The 19,645-nt window shown below is 38.0% G+C and overlaps 1 protein-coding gene across 1 annotated transcript in view; it reads left to right on the top strand.

Moving 5' to 3' along the window:
- The window catches only part of ANKRD50 (ankyrin repeat domain containing 50), a 54,092-nt gene extending 50,868 nt beyond the window's left edge, over window positions 1-3,224 (top strand). Inside the window, exon 5 of the mRNA XM_036922959.2 lies at window positions 191-3,224. The gene's annotated coding sequence lies outside the window, so the exon portion shown is untranslated. The remainder of the gene's footprint in view (window positions 1-190) is intronic.
- Window positions 3,225-19,645: the final 16,421 nt, after the last annotated feature.

Here is a 19,645-nt window from a genome sequence, read left to right as displayed (position 1 = left end):
GGTATGATTTGTTTTAAAAATAATTAGTTTTGATGGCACAGTTCTCCAACTTTTGATGTATAATAATGAATCTCTAATGGACAAGTCTACTTTGTGCTTTGCATAGTAAATATATTCTGTAGGATTATAAAACTATAGTTATTAGTAAGTATAATGTAGAAATTAATTCTTTTTTTAACTTTTGTATTAGTTTCCTATTCTGTGAAACAGAAGACATTGTGATTGGAGTCGTTCTTCAGCTACTGGATGAAAACATAATATGCCTGTTGATTTGCTGGAAAAAAATGAAGAATGTGATATCTACAGTACAGTTATCTTAATTACTGTAATGTGCCTAAATAGTAAGGCTGCCTTCTCAATGTAACCTTCTGTGCTTAAAATTTTCATTTCATGTGCTTTCTTTCACTACAAAAGAATAAGCACTTTTAAAAAAAAATGCAGATTATATACTGCAGTTCCCTGATAAAAACTGAAAAGAATTTAAAGTGTTTTAAGTTAAGATTTAATAAATGTGCATGTGCCATGATCAAGTATATAAGAAAGGCAGTGTTCCTTGTATTTATTTTTTTCTTTGTCGTGGCAAATGAAACTTAAGCATCTGTTTCAGTCACATTTGCATTGTTGTAGTGTATGGCTTGTTTCTTGTATCTTTAAAAATGTTGCTCAATAAAATAATAATGCAACTATTTCATGTTCACTACACCTTCAGCATTTGGTTAAAAATGAGTTTCTAATTAATGCCACATTGAGGTAAAAGGTTTCTTGACAGATTTTTTAAAAGTAAATAATTTTAGTATTTTAGGCAGCTGCTCTAAGTAGTTTAAAGTTGGATTTCCTATCAGAATCCTAATCTCTGGCTAAAGGTGTAAAAAAAAAAAAAGCAGCAGCAGCCCAGACTATAGGCAGAACAAAGTTCTGTTTCATTGACTGGGATGCAGTTTCACCTTCCACTCCTTTATCGTTCCACCTCCAAGAAGACAGACTATCATTCCTGAGGCATGAAAATTCTCAGGGACAAGCCATGCCTCAGTGGCATGTGTAAGTAGAGGGAAATGCATCTATCTGAGGGTAGATTGTTTATCCCTGAACAATTAATTGACTATGCTTATCTCATTCACCCAGTTAAATAAAATGTAATTTACCAGTGGAAATGTTAATGCTGGCTTCTCTTCCAGTTGCTTTGATTCTGTAAATCACTGCATTACCAAATTAGCCCCCACTCAAAATTAATTGTATCAGTTTTAATGGATGAATATTCTTGGTGAATGTAATATGTGCTGTCCTTCACAGATGATGCCACTAACCTGTCAGTCATAGCACATGTGTATTTTTTAATTGGTATTTGATAAAGAATAGTGATGGATTTTCACTTTTCTGTCCACATACTCTTTCCTGTTTTCTTCTTTGGATAGTAGATCACATGACTGGATGCCAGGGTTAAGGGTGAAGCCTTTGACTAAGGAAAGCAAAGCTGACTGACTCAAATGACCCACAGCCTTGGTCTGAATAGATCCTAAACCAGTGGAGCTAGTTTAGATGGTCTGTGTGGATGTCAGGTAAGATTAAAATTTAATGTTCAGGATCCAAGGCTGTGGGTTTGATCTTTGAATAGCCCTGAGAATGTTACAAAACCCAGAAATTCTATTCTTTCCATGTGTTGTTGATAAAAGGAGGAATGAGGAAAGAGAATTTGGAGATTCAGCACAAAACCATTGCTACTGCCAAAAAAAGTCTTTAGCAACTGTCTTAGTAACAGAGGTCAATAAAATATCATCGTCATATATGAAGGACATATATATGATGCATTAATCACAGAACTAGAAGTGTGTGATTGGATGTGATAAATGTTCCACTTGAGTTTCCATGTAAGGCTTTATTTTTGCTTTTGTTTTTTAAAGTCAGCAAAATACATTTTTTTTTGTCATCAATAAGTCATAATCAGGAATAGGAGATAAGTTAATAAGTTCAATTGATATTAAGGTGACATGGCAATACTGATAACTCTAATGTGAATGTTTCAAGTACTGAATTTTTGTCCCTATGGGACATTTATTAAATACACTTAATAGAACTCTTGCAATGTAGCCTTAAAAGTATTAATGATTCTATTAATAAATATGAACACATACTATCATTAGAACCGATGTTACTCATATCTCAAATACAGTACATTTACATTACTGTAGAAGATGAAGCTCTAATTTCTTACTAGGTGTATTTTTCTTTAGAAAGAACTCTGAAAGCCTCCAGTTTTTCTATTGACCTTGAATTATTGGAATTGTATTTATTTAATTTTATTGTTTTTTACAAAAATGCACCTTGTGGCCAAAGGGCAAAGATATGACTCATTACATAAGGGATTTATGTTTTTCAAAGAGCTAAATGTTTTCATATCCATATTATATACACTTGAAACAGTAGGAAGAGAACTTGTGAGAAAAATATGATTTTCAAAATAAGCATTCCCTTGGATGCTTTTATATTATGTTTTGGAGTAGGACAAAAATGGCTTTTAGTTAGGATAAGGATGGTTAGAGTGCTGGAGATGCCCTGCTTTGACTTTGTGTGGAGGATTTAATACCATGAGTGCAAATGGCTTTTGCTCCATTAAAAAAGAGTAAAAAAGTCTCCCAAATATAAAACTCCTAGATAGCTATTTTAAAAACTCAAATGTTTAAATTTTATAAATCAGCTAATGCCACAACATACCTATGATGTCATGTGCTTATAACACTTTTACAACATTCCATCTGTGCCCATTCCCTAAAAGTCATGAGTTGATAAGAAGGGAAGTGATAGAAAATATAGTCATGAAAAACAAAAATCTGAATGTAAGAAAGGTTTTAGAAGGAAAACTGACCAGAACTCAGTGAGTACTGCAGAGGACAGCCAGTATCTTTTGTCCCTCACCCTCATCCCCGTCCCTACCGGAATCCTCACCAAAAACAGTTCACTACTTGAAAAACAGTCAATACTTTTCTCAATATTGTTTGGCTATTCAGATATTTGTTTTGCTTTTTAATTTCCTCCATTTATACTTCTCAGCAAATGTAGCTGCAGACAAATACTTTCTTTTTATTTTTCCCTTGGTTTGGGGTGTGTAAATAGCCTAAAATGTACATTGAATTTCACATTGTAAAAGTTTTATTTTATTCCTTGTATTATATTAAGCAAAAATCCCTATGTATATGAAAGTGCATAATAAATATATTTGCTTTACAGAGGAGATCTTGTTTTAATTTTATCCTTGAACCAATAGAAAATGCATGATGTGTACAGTAAAAACAGCTGTTAGTTTTAGATTACTTATTTAAATACTGAGAAGGTGAATTTGGAAACATTTTACAAAGAGATACAAAAACTTCACAAAGGAAGGTAGACAAAAAGATCTAGTCTTTAATATCTTCCTCAAGCTTCTATAAAGACTTAATGTTCTTTTTTTCTGATAGCATACTATAATATCTTACCATGTCATTTTCTAAATAAATTTCTTTGTATTCTTTACTCAACTTGGAGTCACTTCTTCATGAACTTCTGCTTTCCCAACCAGAAAGCAACATATGTATATGTGTGTGTATTCTATTATGTTCAAAGAGGTTTCTAAAAGGGCCAGCAAGGTATTTTCTGTTAGGTGATTTTTTTTAATAATCACAGGGTTCAGTAATTACCTTATATTCTTTACAAATTTATTGCACTAATAGAAATACCAAATATTAATGTTTCAGCAATAACTGTTTAATAACAGTGTTTTAACACAAATGGGTGATATACATAGGAGAATTTTAAACAGACTGGTTCACTAAATAAACATGGAGATTGCTAGATGGTGGCCCAAAGAAATATACTGTGAGAACTTGACAGTAATTAATGGTTTTCACTTCTCTGCCCCAGCAGTTGGAAGGGTTCCAATAGATACACGCTGAAGGCTTAGATTCCTGAATTTCTGGGAAAACTTCATGTAAATATATATTGCATATTATTTTCAAATAGGGTCTCTTCCTGTCATGCTACTATAGTATAGTAAAATATTCAATATTAAAATGTCATTTGAAATTCACTGCATGTTTAGATTTCTGCTCTTAAATACACACTGTCATTACTACACTGACAAAATTTAGCTAAGTTCTGAGAACCATATTCTTAGAATATATTTGTAATGTTTAGCAGAAGCCCCATGTACTTGTGTACTTACAGCTTTTTCTTACTCTTGGTCTGCATGTGTGAGAACTGATACAAAGGTATGTTCCCAAAAGAACTGATGCTACATTTTTAATGGATGTCTTTTATATCCCATTTTGTCTGTGAACTTACATTGAACTATAACATTCAGGCAAATATAGAAATCCTGTTACTGTCCTATAAATTTTTACAAATTGGACATACCTTTTAATTGTCACCCTGATCAAGATGTAGGCCATAACCACACTCCCAGAAACCTCCCTTTCCATTTCCCAGACATTACCCCCAACAAAGAAAACCACTATTCTTCCATCACCATAGACTAATACTATTATTTTGAACTTCATATAAATGGGATCAAGCCATATGTCCTTTTTGTGCTGGTTTCTCTCCCTAAACGTTGTTTGTGAAATACATCTACACTGTACAACAGCGGTTTGTCCTTTTTCGTTGCTGTATCGTATTGTTTTGTTTGCCATTTTTTAAAATTGCTATATTTCATTGTTTGAAAATACCGTATTTTAAAAATCCATTTTACTACTTGTGGGTATTTGGATTATTGCCAATTTTTGTCTCAAGAATACTGCAGGCAATAGCATTTTTGTACATATCTTCGGTTTCTATATGTAGGCATTTCTTTTTAATATGAGTGAAATTACTGGGTCTTAGGGCATGTGCATGATTAGCTTTAACAGATATATGTCAGTTTTCCCAGTGGTTGTATCAACTTCTATTCAGAGCTGTGTACAAGACTCTCTTACTGCTCTACATCTTTGCCAAGGCTTGGTGTTGTTTAATTTTCTTCTTCCTTCTTTTCTGTTTGTTATTCTTTGATTGTATATTGCATTGAGGTTTTAATTTGCATTTCCAAGATGACAAATGAAATTAAGTACTTTTACATAGGATTTTTGTCTGTCTGTGTATCTTGACCTGTGAAGGAAGTTGCCCTTTTTTCCCCTTGGTTTCTTTGACTTCTAGAAATTCTTTTATATTTTGGATATAAGTCCTTTTTATAATATATACAAAGTAAATATCTTCTCAGATTCTGTGCTTTGCCCTTTTACTCTTATAATGGTATTTTGATATTTAATGAAATCTTATCTTTTATAGTAGTTGTGCTTTCTGGTGTCTTTTACATAAATATTTGCCTATCCCAAAGTCACGATATGATAGTCTGTGTTTTCCTCTAATAGCTTTATTGTTTTACCTAGGTTATTAAATTAATCTAACATTATCTATTTCTCAGTATATTTTAGTATCAATTCTGTCATAAGTCAGATGCCCTTATATTTGTGGGTCCTTTTGTCCATTCTTGAGACAGTATCAGACCTACTTAACTTCTGTGGCCTTAAAATAAGTTTTGCTGTCTGGTAGTATAAATCTTCCCACTTTTCTTCAAGACTGCCTTTGATCTACTTAGTGTTCCATAGCACTTTTAAAATTGGCTTCTCAATTTTCATTAAAAAAAGGAACTTGCCAAGATTTTGCTTCAGATTGCATTGAAACTATAGATCAAATTAGAGTTCGGAGAATGGATTCACTTATACATTTAGTCTTCCAATCAATGAACTTATTATAGCTTTCATTTATTTAGTTCTTTATTTTTAGTGATGTTAGTTTTCTGTGTAGAGGTATATGCATCTATTAACTGTACTCCTAGGTGAATTGTTGTTTATTGACACTGTTGTTAATGGTATTTTTATTTCATTTGCTGTTACTATATAGATAAATAATTTATTTCACTATATTGATCATGTTTTCAGAAGTCTTGCTAAATTTTTTAAGCAATGTATAACTTACACACAATAGAACTCATCATTTTTAAGGATATTTTATGAGTTTTGACAAGTGTATATAATATAAACATCATCACAACTGAGATATAGACTATTTCTGTCACCTCAGAAAGTTCCTTTGTGCATGCCCCTTTGAAACAAATTTTTCCTCTCACCCCCAGCCTCTGGCAATCACTGTTCTAATTTTAAATAATTTTGCCCTTTTATAAGTGACTTACAAATAATATAGGCATTGTTGTAGCTTATGTGAGTAGCATGGCTTTTAATGCTGAGTAGTGCTCAGTATTGCACCATGAAGTACCACAGTTTGTATATCCATTCATAGCTGATAAACATTTTTGAGTGGTTTGCAGTCGTTGGCTGTTAATGGATAATGCTTTTATGAGCATTTGTTTTTAGATATATATGTCAACTTGGATTTCTTTTTTGTCTTGGATAAATACCTAGGAATGAGATTGCTGGGTTTTAAGGAAAGTATTATGTTTACATTGATAAAGAAGTGATGAAACACTATACACGGTGGCTGTACTACTTTATGTTCTCACCAACAATGGATGAGATTTCCAGTTTCTCCACATTTTCTCCCGAAGTTGATATTGCCAGTCATTTTAAAATTTTTATGGGTATGTTTTCAGATTCATGCAGTTGTAAGAAATAATACAGATAGATCCTATGTGCCCTTTCTACAAATTCATCCCATGGTAGCATCTTGTGAAACTATAAAACAATATCACAGGCAGCATATTAACATTGATACGATCCACCAATCTTACTCAGATATTCTGCGTTTAAGTTTTTTGCTTGCATTCGTTTGTGTGTGTGTGCATGTGTGCACATGTATTTAGTTCCATCCCATTTTATCACGTGTATATGTTCCTATATCTACCACAATAGTCAAAATACAAAACAGTTCCACACTACAAGAATCCCTCACATTGTCCTTTGGTAACTGCAACTACCTACTGTTTACCCAGCCCTCCACTGCTGACTCCTGGTAATGACTAATCTAGTTGCCATTTTCATAATTTTTTATTGCAAAGTTGATATATAAATAGTATCATGGAGTATGCAACCTTTTTAGCATTGATTTTTTTTTTTACTCAGCTGAATTCTCTTGACATTTATTCAAGTTGTCTCAGTAGTTGTTTTCTTTCTATTGTGAGTAGTATTCCATGGTATGCATGTACCACAGTTTATTTAACTATTCACCCATTAATGGACATGAGGACTGTTTCTAGTTTTGAGCTATTATAAATAAAGTTGCTAACAATACCTTTGTGTGGGTTTTGTGTGAACATGAGGTGTCGTTTTCCAGGAGTGCAGTTGTTGGGTCACATGGTAATTGCATGCTTAGTTTTATAAGAAACAGCCAAACTTCCCCAAAGTAACTATCATTTTACATTTTCTTCAGCAATGCATGAATGCTTTTATTTCTTCACTTCCTTGCCATAATTTGGTGTTGTCACTTGTTATTTCAGCCATTCTGATAAGTGTGTAGTAGTATCTCATTATGTTTTAATTTGAATTTTCCTAATGATTAATGATGTCAGCTCTCTTTATGTGTCTATTTGCAATCTGTTTATCCTCTTCAGTGAAATTTTTGTATCATTTGTCCATAAGTCTTTAGTTGAGAGTTTATGTTCTAGATACTATTAGTCTTTTGTTAGATAAATGGTTTCCAAAGAGTTTCTCATAAGTGGGTAGTTTGTCTTCATTTTTTTCATACAGTCTTTTGCATAGCAAAAGTTTTAAATTTTGATGCAGTCAAATTTATCATTTTTTTTATGGATTGTGTTTTCTGTGTCAAATCTAAGAACTCTGCCTGGACCTAGTCTTTAGTCTCTGTTTTTTTTTAGTTTTTACATTTTACATTTGTGTCCTTGATCTATTTTACATTGATTTTGTACTAGGCATGCATATTTTGTTTTTGTTTTTCTTTCTTTTGCCTATGAAAGTCTAAATGCTTCAGCACCATTTGTTGAAAAGTTCACTAATTTATTTTTGCACCTTTGTCAAAAAAAGAGTTGAGGGGGGCAGAGCCAAGATGGCAGCATGAGTAGGACAGTGGGAATCTCCTCCAAAAAACATATATATTCTTGAAAATACAACAAATAAAACTAATCCTAAAAGAGAGACCAGAAGACACAGGACAACAGCCAGACTACATCCACACGTGCGAGAGCCCAGCGCCTGGTGAAAGGGGTAAGATACAAGCCCCGGCCTGGCGGTACCGAGCGCCCCTCACTTCAGCTCCCAGCAGAAGGAGAGGAGTCGGAGCGGGGAGGGAGAGGGAGCCCAGGACTGCTGACAACCCAGCCATAGTCATCCACACCAGAACACACCACACTGCATGCGTGGAGGGCTGGAAACTAGGGAAACAGGGCAGCAAGACCTCTGAGCGGGTCCCGAAGCTGATGCCCCTGTGACAAAAGCGAGTGCTCTTTGAAAGTCTTAAAGGGACAGGGACGCAACAGCTGGACGGAAACAACCCAGGTCACAGTACAGCAGCTGGAAACTCCAGGGAAACCCGGGCACACTAACCCCCTGGGCAACAGCTCTGAGAACCCTCACGGAGGGAAACAGCCAAGCAGCCCCCCGTTCATTACCCCTCCGGGGTGCTGTCATAGCATAGAAGCAGCATGAGCCTGGCCATGCCCTCAGCAAGGGAGCTTCCTCCATACCCCCGGGGCAAGACACAAAGACCCAGTCTACATGCTATTGCCCAACACAAGTCACTAGGGGTCATAGTTGTCCCGTAAAGAAAGGCCAGTAGCAAGTGGAAAGTTTGGCTCTCCCAGCTGACAGTCAATAGCACCTATCAACATGAAAAGGCAAAAAAATTTGATCCAGACAAGACTAACCCAGACAGCTTCAGCATCTGCTACATCTTCCCCTGAGAAGGAACCTGGGGAGATAGATTTAACCAGTCTTCCTGAAAAAGAATTCAAAACAAAAGTCATAACCATGTTCATGGACTTGCAGAGAAATATGCAAGAACTAAGGAAGGAGAATACAGAAATAAAACAAGCTCTGGAAGGACTTCAAAACAGAATGGATGAGATGCAAGAGACCATTAATGGACTAGAAAACAAAGAACAGGAATGCAGAGAAGCTGATGCAGAGAGAGATAAAAGGATCTCCAGGAATGAAAGAATTCTAAGAGAGCTGAGTGACCAATTGAAAAGGAAAAATATCCGCATTATAGGGGTACCAGAAGAAGAAGAGAGAGAAAAAGGGATAGAAAGTGTCTTTGAAGAAATAATTGCTGAAAACTTCCCCAAACTAGGGGAGGAAATGGCCTCTCAGAACATAGAGGTACACAGAACTCCCATGACACGGGATCCAAGGAGGGCAACACCAAGACACATAATAATTAAAATGGCAAAGATCGAAGACAAGGACAAAGTATTAAAGGCAGCCAGAGAGAAAAAAAAGGTCACCTACAAAGGAAAACCCATCAGGCTATCATCAGACTTCTCAACAGAAACCATACAGGCCAGAAGAGAATGGCATGATATACTTAATGCAATGAAACAGAAGGGCCTCCAACCAAGACTACTGTATCCAGCACAATTATCATTTAAATATGAAGGAGGGATTAAACAATTCCCAGACAAGCAAAAGTTGAGGGAATTTGCCTCCCACAAACCACCTCTACAGGGCATCTTACAGGGACTGCTCTAGATGGGAGCACTCCTAAAAAGAGCACAGAACAAAACACCCAACATATGAAGAAGGGAGGAGGAGGAATCAGAAGGGAGAGAAATAAAGAATCATCAGACCGTGTTTATAATAGCTCAACAAGCGAGTTAAGTTAGGCAGTAAGATAGTAAAGAAGCTAACCCTAAACCTTTGATAACCACAAACTTAAAGCCTGCAATGGCAATAAGTACATACCTTTCAATAATCACCCTAAATGTAAATGGACTGAATGCACCAATCAAAAGACACAGAGTAATAGAATGGATAAAACAAGATCCGGGTGGAGCCAGGATGGCGGCTTGAGTAGAGCAGCGGAAATCTCCTCCCAAAACCACATATATCTACGAAAATATAACAAAGACAACTCTTCCTAAAATAGAGACCAGAGGACACAGGACAACACCCAGACCACATGCACACCTGCAAGAACCCAGCTCCTTGCAAAGGGGGTAAGATACAAGCCTTGGCACGGGGGACTCGAGTGCCCCTACCCTCAGCTCCCTGCAGGAGAAGAGGAGGCAGAAAGGGAAGGAGAGGGAGCCCAGGACTGCTGAACACCCAGCCCCAGCCATCCGGACGAGAGCACAGACACAGTTCATGCATGGGGCCCTGTATACTAGGGAAGAAGGGCAGCAAGAACGGTGAGCAGGTACCGGAGGCCGGCGCCGGAGGACAACAGAAACACGAGCAGCCACCCTTTTTTCTTTTTTTCTTTTTTTTTTTTTCTTTTGTTGTTGTTGTTTTGTTTTGGCGAGTGCTTTTTGGAAGTCTTAAAGGGATAGGGACCCCAATACTAGGGAAACAGGGGAGCAAGTCCGGTGAGCAGATTTCAGAGACTGGCACAGGAGAATAAAGAAAAACAAGCGGCCATTTTTTTTTCTTTTATGTGTGGTTGTCTTGTTTTGCAGGTGCTTTTTGGAAGTTTTAAAGGGGCAGGGCAGGACAATTACTCCAGACATAGGGAATCCCAGGATCTCTGGGCACTCTAAACCCCTGGGCTACAGGGAGCACAGAGGCCCTTTACAGAGATAAATAGCCTCCTGGCCGCTCCCCCTCCAACGCAACTCCACAACTTTGGAGCAAGAGCAGGAGCCAGGCCACGCCCACAGCAACAGCATATCCATAGCAGCCGGGCAGGAAGCAGAAGCCCGGTCTGCATGCAGCTACTCAACACAAGCCACTAGAGGTCGCTGTTCTCCCAGGAGAGGAGGGCAACAAACCAACAAGAAGGGAAGTTCTTCCAGCCATCACTAGTCCCAGCTCTGCAAACTATTCCTATCACCATGAAAAGACAAAATTACAGGCAAACTAAGATCACAGAGACACCAGAGAAGGAGACAGACCTAACTAGTCTTCCTGACAAATAATTCAAAAAAAAATCATAAACATGCTGAAAGAGATGCGGAGAAACACGCAAGAGAAATGGGATGAAGTCCGGAGGGAGATCACAGATGCCAGAAAGGAGATCACAGAAATGAAAAAAAGTCTGGAAGGATTTATAAGCAGAATGGATAAGATGCAAGAGGCCATTGATGGAATTGAAACCAGAGAACAGGAACACATAGAAGTTCACACAGAGAGAGATAAAAGGATCTCCAGGAATGAAACAATATTAAGAGAACTGTGTGACCAATCCAAAAGAAACAATATCCATATTATAGGGGTACCAGAAGAAGAAGAGAGAGGAAAAGGGATGGAAAGTATCTTGGAAAAAATAATTGCTGAAAACTTCCCCAAACTGGGGGAGGAAGTAATCAAACAGACCACGGAAATACACAGAACCCCCAACAGAAAAGATCCAAGGAGGACAACACATAATAATTAAAATGGCAAAGATCAAGGACAAGGAAAGAGTTTTAAAGGGAGCTAGAGAGAAAAAGGTCACCTATAAAGGAAAATCCATCAGTCTAACATCAGACTTCTTGACAGACACCCTACAGGCCAGAAGAGAATGGCATGATATATTTAATGCAATGAAACAGAAGGGCCCTGAACCAAGGATACTGTATCCAGCACAACTATCATTTAAATATGATGGCGGGATTAAACAATTCCCAGACAAACAAAAGCTGAGGGAATTTGCTTCCCACAAACCACCTCTACAGGGCATCTTGCAAGGACTGTTCTAGATGGGAGCACTCCTAGAAAGAGCACAGAACAAAACACCCAACATATGAAGAATGGAGGAGGAATAAGAAGGGAGAGAAGAAAAGAATCTCCAGACAGTGGATATAACAGCTCAATAAGTGAGCTAAGTTAGGTGGTAAGATACTAAAGAGGCTAACCTTGAACCTTTAGTAACCACGAATCTAAAGCCTGCAATGGCAATAAGTACATATCTTTCAATAGTCACCCTAAATGTAAATGGACATAATGCACCAATTAAAAGACACAGAGTAATAGAATGGATAAAAAAGCAAGACCCATCTATATGCTGCTTACAAGAAACTCACCTCAAACCCAAAGACATGTACAGACTAAAAGTCAAGGGATGGAAAAACATATTTCAGGCGAACAACAGCAAGAAGAAAACAGGGGTTGCAGTACTGATATCAGAAAAATAGACTTCAAAACAAAGAAAGTAACAAGAGATAAAGAAGGACACTACATAATGATAAAGGGCTCAGTCCAATAAGAGGATATAACCATTCTAAATATATATGCACCCAACACAGGAGCACCAGCACATGTGAAACAAATACTAACAGAACTAAAGGGGGAAATAGACTGCAATGCATTCATTTTAGGAGACTTCAACACACCACTGACCCCAAAAGATAGATCCAACAGGCAGAAAATAAGTAAGGACACGGAAGCACTGAACAACACAGTAGAGCAGATGGACTTTATAGACATCTATAGAACTCTACACCCAAAAGCAACAGGACATACATTATTCTCAAGTGCGCATGGAACATTCTCCAGAATAGACCACATACTAGCCCACAAAAGGACCCTCATCAAAATCCAAAATATTGAAATCCTACCAACCAATTTTTCAGACCAAAAAGATATAAAAGTAGAAATAAATTCTACAAAGAAAACAAAAAGGCTCACAAACATATGGAGGCTTAACAACATGCTCCTAAATAATCAATTGATTAATGAACAAATTAAAATTGAGATCAAGGAATATATAGAAACAAATGACAACAACAACACAAAGCCCCAACTTCTGTGGGACACAGCAAAAGAAGTCCTAAGAGAAAAGTATATAGTGATCCAGGCACACTTGAAAAAGGAAGAACAATCCCAAATGAATACTCTAACATCACAATTATCGAAATTGGAAAAAGAAGAACAAATGAGGCCTAAAGTCAGCAGAAGGAGGGACATAATAAACATCAGAGAAGAAATAAACAAAATTGAGAAGAATAAAACGATAGCAAAAATCAATGAAACCAAGAGCTGGTTCTTTGAGAAAATAAACAAAATAGATAAGCCTCTAGCCAAACTTAATAAGAGAAAAAGAGAATCAACACGAATCAACAGAATCAGAAATGAGAATGGAAAAATCACGACTGACTCCACAGAAATACAAAGAATTATTAAAGACTACTATAAAAACCTATATGCCAATAAGCTGAAAAACCTAGAAGAAATGGACAACTTCCTAGAAAAATACAACCTTACAAGACTGACCAAGGAAGAAACACAAAAGTTAAACAAACCAATTACGAGCAAAGAAATTGAAACGGTAATCAAAAAACTACCCAAGAACAAAGCACCCGGGTCAGACGAATTTACCTCGGAATTTTGTCAGACACACAGAGAAGACATAATACCTACTGTCCTTAAAGTTTTCCAAAAAATAGAAGAGGAGGGATACTCCCAAACTCATTCTATGAAGCCAATATCACCCTAATACCAAAACCAGGCAAAGACCCCACCAAAAAAGAAAATTACAAACCAATATCCCTGATGAATGTAGATGCAAAAGTACTTAATAAAGTATTAGCAAAACAAATTCAAAAGAATATCAAAAGGATCATACACCATGACCAAGTGGGATTCATCCTAGGGATGCAAAGATGGTACAACATTCGAAAATCCATCAACATCATCCACCACATCAACAAAAAGAAAGACAAAAACCACATGATCATCTCCATAGATGCTGAAAAAGCATTTGACAAAATTCAACATCCATTCATGTTAAAAACTCTCAGCAAAATGGGAATAGAGGGCAAGTTCCTCAACATAATATAGGCCATATATCATGAACCCACAGCCAACATTGTACTGAACAGTGAGAAGCTGAAAGCTTTTCCTCTGAGATCGGGAACTAGACAGGGATGCCCACTCTCCCCACTGTTATTTAACATAATACTGAAGGTCCTAGCCACAGCAATCAGACAAAACAAAGAAATACAAGGAATCCAGATTGGTAAAGAAGAAGTTAAACTGTCACTACTTGCAGATGACATGATATTGTACATAAAAAAGCCTAAAGACTCCACCCCAAAACTACTAGAACTGATATTGGAATAAAGCAAAGTTGCAGGATACAAAATTAACATACAGAAATCTGTGGCTTTCCTATACACTAACAATGAAACAATAAAAAGAGAAATCAGGAAAACAACTCCATTCACAATTGCATTAAAAAGAATAAAATACCTAGGAATAAATCTAACCAAAGAAGTGAAAGACCTATACTCTGAAAACTATAAGTCACTCTTAAGAGAAATTAGAGGGGACACTTACAAATGGAAACTCATCCCATGCTCATGGCTAGTAAGAATTAATATCGTCAAAATGGCCATCCTGCCCAAAGCAATATACAGATTTGATGCAATCCCTATCAAATTACCAGCAACATTCTTCAATGAACTGGAACAAATAATTCAAAAATTCATATGGAAACACACCAAACACCCCGAATAGCCAAAGCAATCCTGAGAAAGAAGAATAAATTAGGGGGATCTCACTCCCCAACTTCAAGCTCTACTATAAAGCCATAGTAATCAAGACAATTTGGTACTGGCACAAGAACAGAGCCACAGACCAGTGGAACAGACTAGAGACTCCAGACATTAACCCAAACATATATGATCAATTAATATTTGATAAAGGAGCCATGGACATACAATGGTGAAATGACAGTCTCTTCAACAGATGGTGCTGGCAAAACTGGACAGCTACATGTAGGAGAATGAAACTGGACCATTCTCTAATCCCATATACAAAAGTAAATTCAAAATGAATCAAAGACATGAATGTAAGTCATGAAACCATTAAACTCTTGGAAGAAAACATAGGCAAAAATCTCTTAGACATAAACATGAGTGACCTCTTCTTGTACATATCTCCCCGGGCAAGGAAAACAACAGCAAAAATGAATAAGTGGGTCTATATTAAGCAGAAAAGCTTCTGTACAGCAAAAGACACCATCAATAGAACAAGAAGGAACCCTACAGTATGGGAGAATATACTTGTAAATGACAGATCTGATAAAGGCTTGATGTCCAAAATATATAAAGAGCTCACACGCCTCAACAAACAAAAATCAAATAATCAAATGAAAAAAGTGGGCAGAGGAACTGAGCAGACAGTTCTCCAAAAAAGAAATACAGATGGCCAACAGACACATGAAAAGATGCTCCACATCACTAATTATCAGAGAAATGCAAATTAAAACTACAATGAGGTATCACCTCACACCAGTAAGGATGGCTGCCATCCAAAAGACAAACAACAACAAATGTTGGCGAGGCTGTGGAGAAAGGGGAACCCTCCTACACTGCTGGTGGGAATGTAAGTTAATTCAACCATTGTGGAAAGCAGTATGGAGGTACATCAAAATGCTCAAAACAGACCTACCATTTGACCCAGGAATTGCACTCCTAGGAATTTACCCTAAGAACGCAGCAATCAAGTTTGAGACAGACAGATGCACCCCTATGTTTATTGCAGCACTATTTACAATAGCAAAGAATTGGAAGCAACCTAAATGTCCATCGGTAGATGAATGGATAAAGAAGATGTGGTACATATACACAATGGAATACTACTCAGCCGTAAGAAGAGGGCAAATCCTACCATTTGCAGCAACATGGATGGAGCTAGAGGGCATTATGCTCAGTGAAATAAGCTAAGCGGAGAAAGAGAAATACCAAATGATTTCACTTGTCTGTGGAGTATAAGAACAAAGGAAAAACTGAAGGAACAAAACAGCAGCAGAATCACAGAACCCAAGAATGGACTAACAGGTACCTAAGGGAAAGGGACTGGGGAGGATGGGTGGGTAGGGAGGGATAAGGGGGGGGAAGAAGAAGAGGGGTATTAAGATTAGCATGCATGGGGGGTGGGAGAAAGGGGAGGGCTGTACAATACAGAGAAGACAAGTAGTGATTCTACAACATTTTGCTATGCTGACGGTCAGTGATTATAAAGGGGTTTATAGGGGGGACCTGGTATAAGGGAGAGCCTAGTAAACATAATATTCTTCATGTAAGGGTAGATTAACGATAACAAAAAAAAAAGAAAGAAAGAAAGAGAAAGCGGATTACTCCCTGATAGGATAAAACTAACTGTAAATCAATGATTAATGCATGCTTTAAATATCCTTAATTTTGATCACTTCAAGGGTGTCAGATGATCGGCTATATATGTACACTCCTCTCTCTTAAAAAGAAAAAAAAAGCAGTTCCTGTGTGGTGACCTCCAGTGAGTTCTACACAATGGTATAAAGGGCATATCAAAGTGTGGGCAAAGTGTCTGTTTGTGTTTATACAGAGGATCAAAGCCTAATTTGGCTACCCAGAAAATGAACTAAGATACGATATGAAGAAGAACTTCCAACATCAGCACTCTCTGGAAGACTCATACCAGAAGATGATCATCAAAAAACCTCAACAAAGATCCAGGCGATGCTGCAGTTGTAGCTGCATTCATCCCACTGGTTCCTGGACTTGCCATAGGAATGAAGAAGGAGATATCTAAGCTGGCCTGTGCATACAGTAAAACAACAAATTTGACTGGATCTATCCTGTTGGAACTCAACCAAGAATTAGGAGAAGTGCAAGTTGTAGCGCTGCAAAATCTTACAACTACAGACTATCTACTGTTAAAAGAACATATGGGATGTGAACAGTTCCCAGGAATGGGTTGTTTTAATTTGTCTGATTTCTCTCAGACTCTTCAAGCACAGTTGGACAATATCCATTATATCATAGATTTCACACATACCTAGGGTGCCTAACTGGTTTTCTTGGTTTCCCTGGAGATGGCTGGTAATTATAGATCTGCTTCGGTTATGTAACTGTATTCCTATTATGTTAATGTGTGTGCGCAATTTAATTAGTAGTTTAAAACCTATACATGCTGAAGTTACTCTACAAGAAGATATGTCAAAGAAATAATCAATCTTCCCATGTTTTCTTCTGTCTGCTACCTCTATAGCTTTTCTTCTTCCTTCATAATTACAACCCTTAAATAGAATTCGTGCCTCATATCGAATTCACCGAGTATCATAACTCCTCCAAGTGGTAAAGATACCTCAAGACAAATGCTGGGCATAGAAGCTACAGGGCATAAATATGCAAAGAAATAAAAAGCTAACCATTTCAAACAATAAGGCTTCTCTCTCACTTACCAACATTACATTTCCCTGTATGGCCCCGGAAGATGACTGGTTAGCCAGAGACGGGTAAGATTCCTCAAGGGAGGAACAACCTAAGACAGGCACAGTCGCAGGGGGGCCATCAGGTGAGAAATTGGGGATCAACAGAGGTGAGGCATAGAACCTCACCCCCCCTGTTTTGAGAGAAATCTTCTGCATCCATGGATGTATTATTGCCCTTGTCTAGCTTGGATTAACACATAGTCTACAGGCATACACCTGATCACCTACATTTGCTCTCTTGCAACACTAAACTATGTTTTCTACCTTTATCTTGCATCTACCTACCACTTCAGCATCTTATTAAAAAAGAATAATAATAATGATAATAAAGGGAGAAATGTGGGATTCACATATAAATCAAGTATAAAAATCAAACGAATATTCATATTTGACCGTATTGTTTATAGTTCATGATGCGTGATCAAAACCGAAAGTTTCTGTGATGACTGCCCTTGTACTGTTCACCATGTAAGAATTTATTCACTATGTAAGAACTTGTTCGTTATGCTTCAGAAGATTGGAGACTGACGAGAATTAGGCTTGGGGTGGATTAATGATTGTGCATTGAGCATTGAGTCCCCTATACAGAATTTTATTGTTGCTAACAACCATTTGACCAATAAATATGAGAGATGCCCTCTCAAAAAAAAAAAAAGATAAATGCACAGGGGTGGCAACAGGAAAACTGTTGCAAGGAGGTACAGGTCAGTTTTGTGTCTGTGTATTCTCACCAGGGAAATGTGTAAAGACAAAAGGTGCTTCTCTGACTTTATTCTTGACTGCTTTTTTCCCTGCACATTTTTTGGCTTCCCTTTGTTATACATGAAGGGAAAGAAATCATCCTGTATTTCACGTTAAAAGTAATAGGTAACATTCTAATAAAAATGCATCCCTTGAAGGGGGCGGAAGATGGCAGCGTGAGTAGAGCAGCGGAAATCTCCTCCCAAAACAACATATATCTATGAAAATATAACAAAGACAACCCTTCCTAGAATAAAGACCAGAGGACACAGGACAATATCCAGACCACATCCGCACCTGAGAGAATCCAGTGCCTCACGAAGGGGGTAAGATACAAGCCCCGGCCCGGCGGGAGCCGGGCGCCCATCCCCTCAACTCCGGGCGGGAGAAGAATAGGTAGAGCAGGAGGGAGACGGAGCCCAGGACTGCCGAACACCCAGCCCCAGCCATCCGGGCCAGAGTGCAGGGCGCTCGATACTGGGAAAACAGGGCAGCAAGAACAGTGAGCAGGCACAGGAGGCTGGGAGACAGAGGACATAAGAAAAGCGCGCGACCATTTTTTTTTGCTTTTTTGCTGTTTTGTTTTGGCGAGCACTTTTTGGAAGTCTTAAAGGGATAGGAACCCCAATACTAGGGAAACAGGGCAGAAAGACCGGTGAGCAGAGGCCTGAGGCTGGCACCGGAGAATAAAGAAAAACGAACAACCACCTGTTTTTTTTTTTTTTTTTAATTAAAAACTGTTTTGTTTTTTTTTTAATTAAAAAAATTTTTTTTTTCTTTTTTTTTTTGGTGGGCGTTGTTTTGTTTTGGCGGGTGCTTTTTGGGAGTCTTAAAGGGGCAGGGCGGGTCACTTAATCCAGATGTAGGGAATCGGGGATCTCTGGGCACCCTAACCCCTGGGCTGCAGGGAGCAGGGAGGCCCCATACGGATATAAATAGCCTCCCAGCAGCTCCAGCTCCAACGCGACTCCACCATTTTGGAGTAGCTGCCCGAGCCAGGCCACGCCCACAGCAACAGCGGAGATTAACTCCATAGCAGCCGGGCAGGAAGCAGAAACCCTGTCTGTGCGCAGCTGCGCAGCACAAGCCACTAGAGGTCGCTGTTCTCCCAGGAGAGGAGGGTCACAAACCAACAAGAAAGGAAGTCCTTCCAGCCGTCACTTGTCCCAGTTCTGCAGACTATTCCTATCACTATGAAAAGGCAAAGCTACAGGCAGACAAAGATCACAGAGACAACACCAGAGAAGGAGACAGACATAACCAGTCTCCATGAAAAAGAATTCAAAATAAGAATCATAAACATGCTGACAGAGATGCAGAGAAATACGCAAGAGAAATGGGATGAAGTCCGGAAGGAGATCACAGATGCCAGAAAGGAGATTGCAGAAATGAAACAAACTCTGAAAGGGTTTATAAGCAGAATGGATAGAATGCAAGAGGCCATTGATGGAATTGAAATCAGAGAACAGGAACGCATAGAAGCTGACAGAGAGAGAGATAAAAGGATCTCCAGGAATGAAACAATATTAAGAGAATTGTGTGACCAATCCAAAAGGAACAATATCCGTATCATAGGGGTCCCAGAAGAAGAAGAGAGAGG

Source organism: Manis pentadactyla, chromosome 5 (assembly GCF_030020395.1).
Source record: "Manis pentadactyla isolate mManPen7 chromosome 5, mManPen7.hap1, whole genome shotgun sequence".
Classification (NCBI taxonomy): domain Eukaryota; kingdom Metazoa; phylum Chordata; class Mammalia; order Pholidota; family Manidae; genus Manis; species Manis pentadactyla.
The sequence above is the reverse complement of the archived record's forward strand: the minus strand, read 5'-3'. Positions and strand labels throughout refer to the sequence as shown.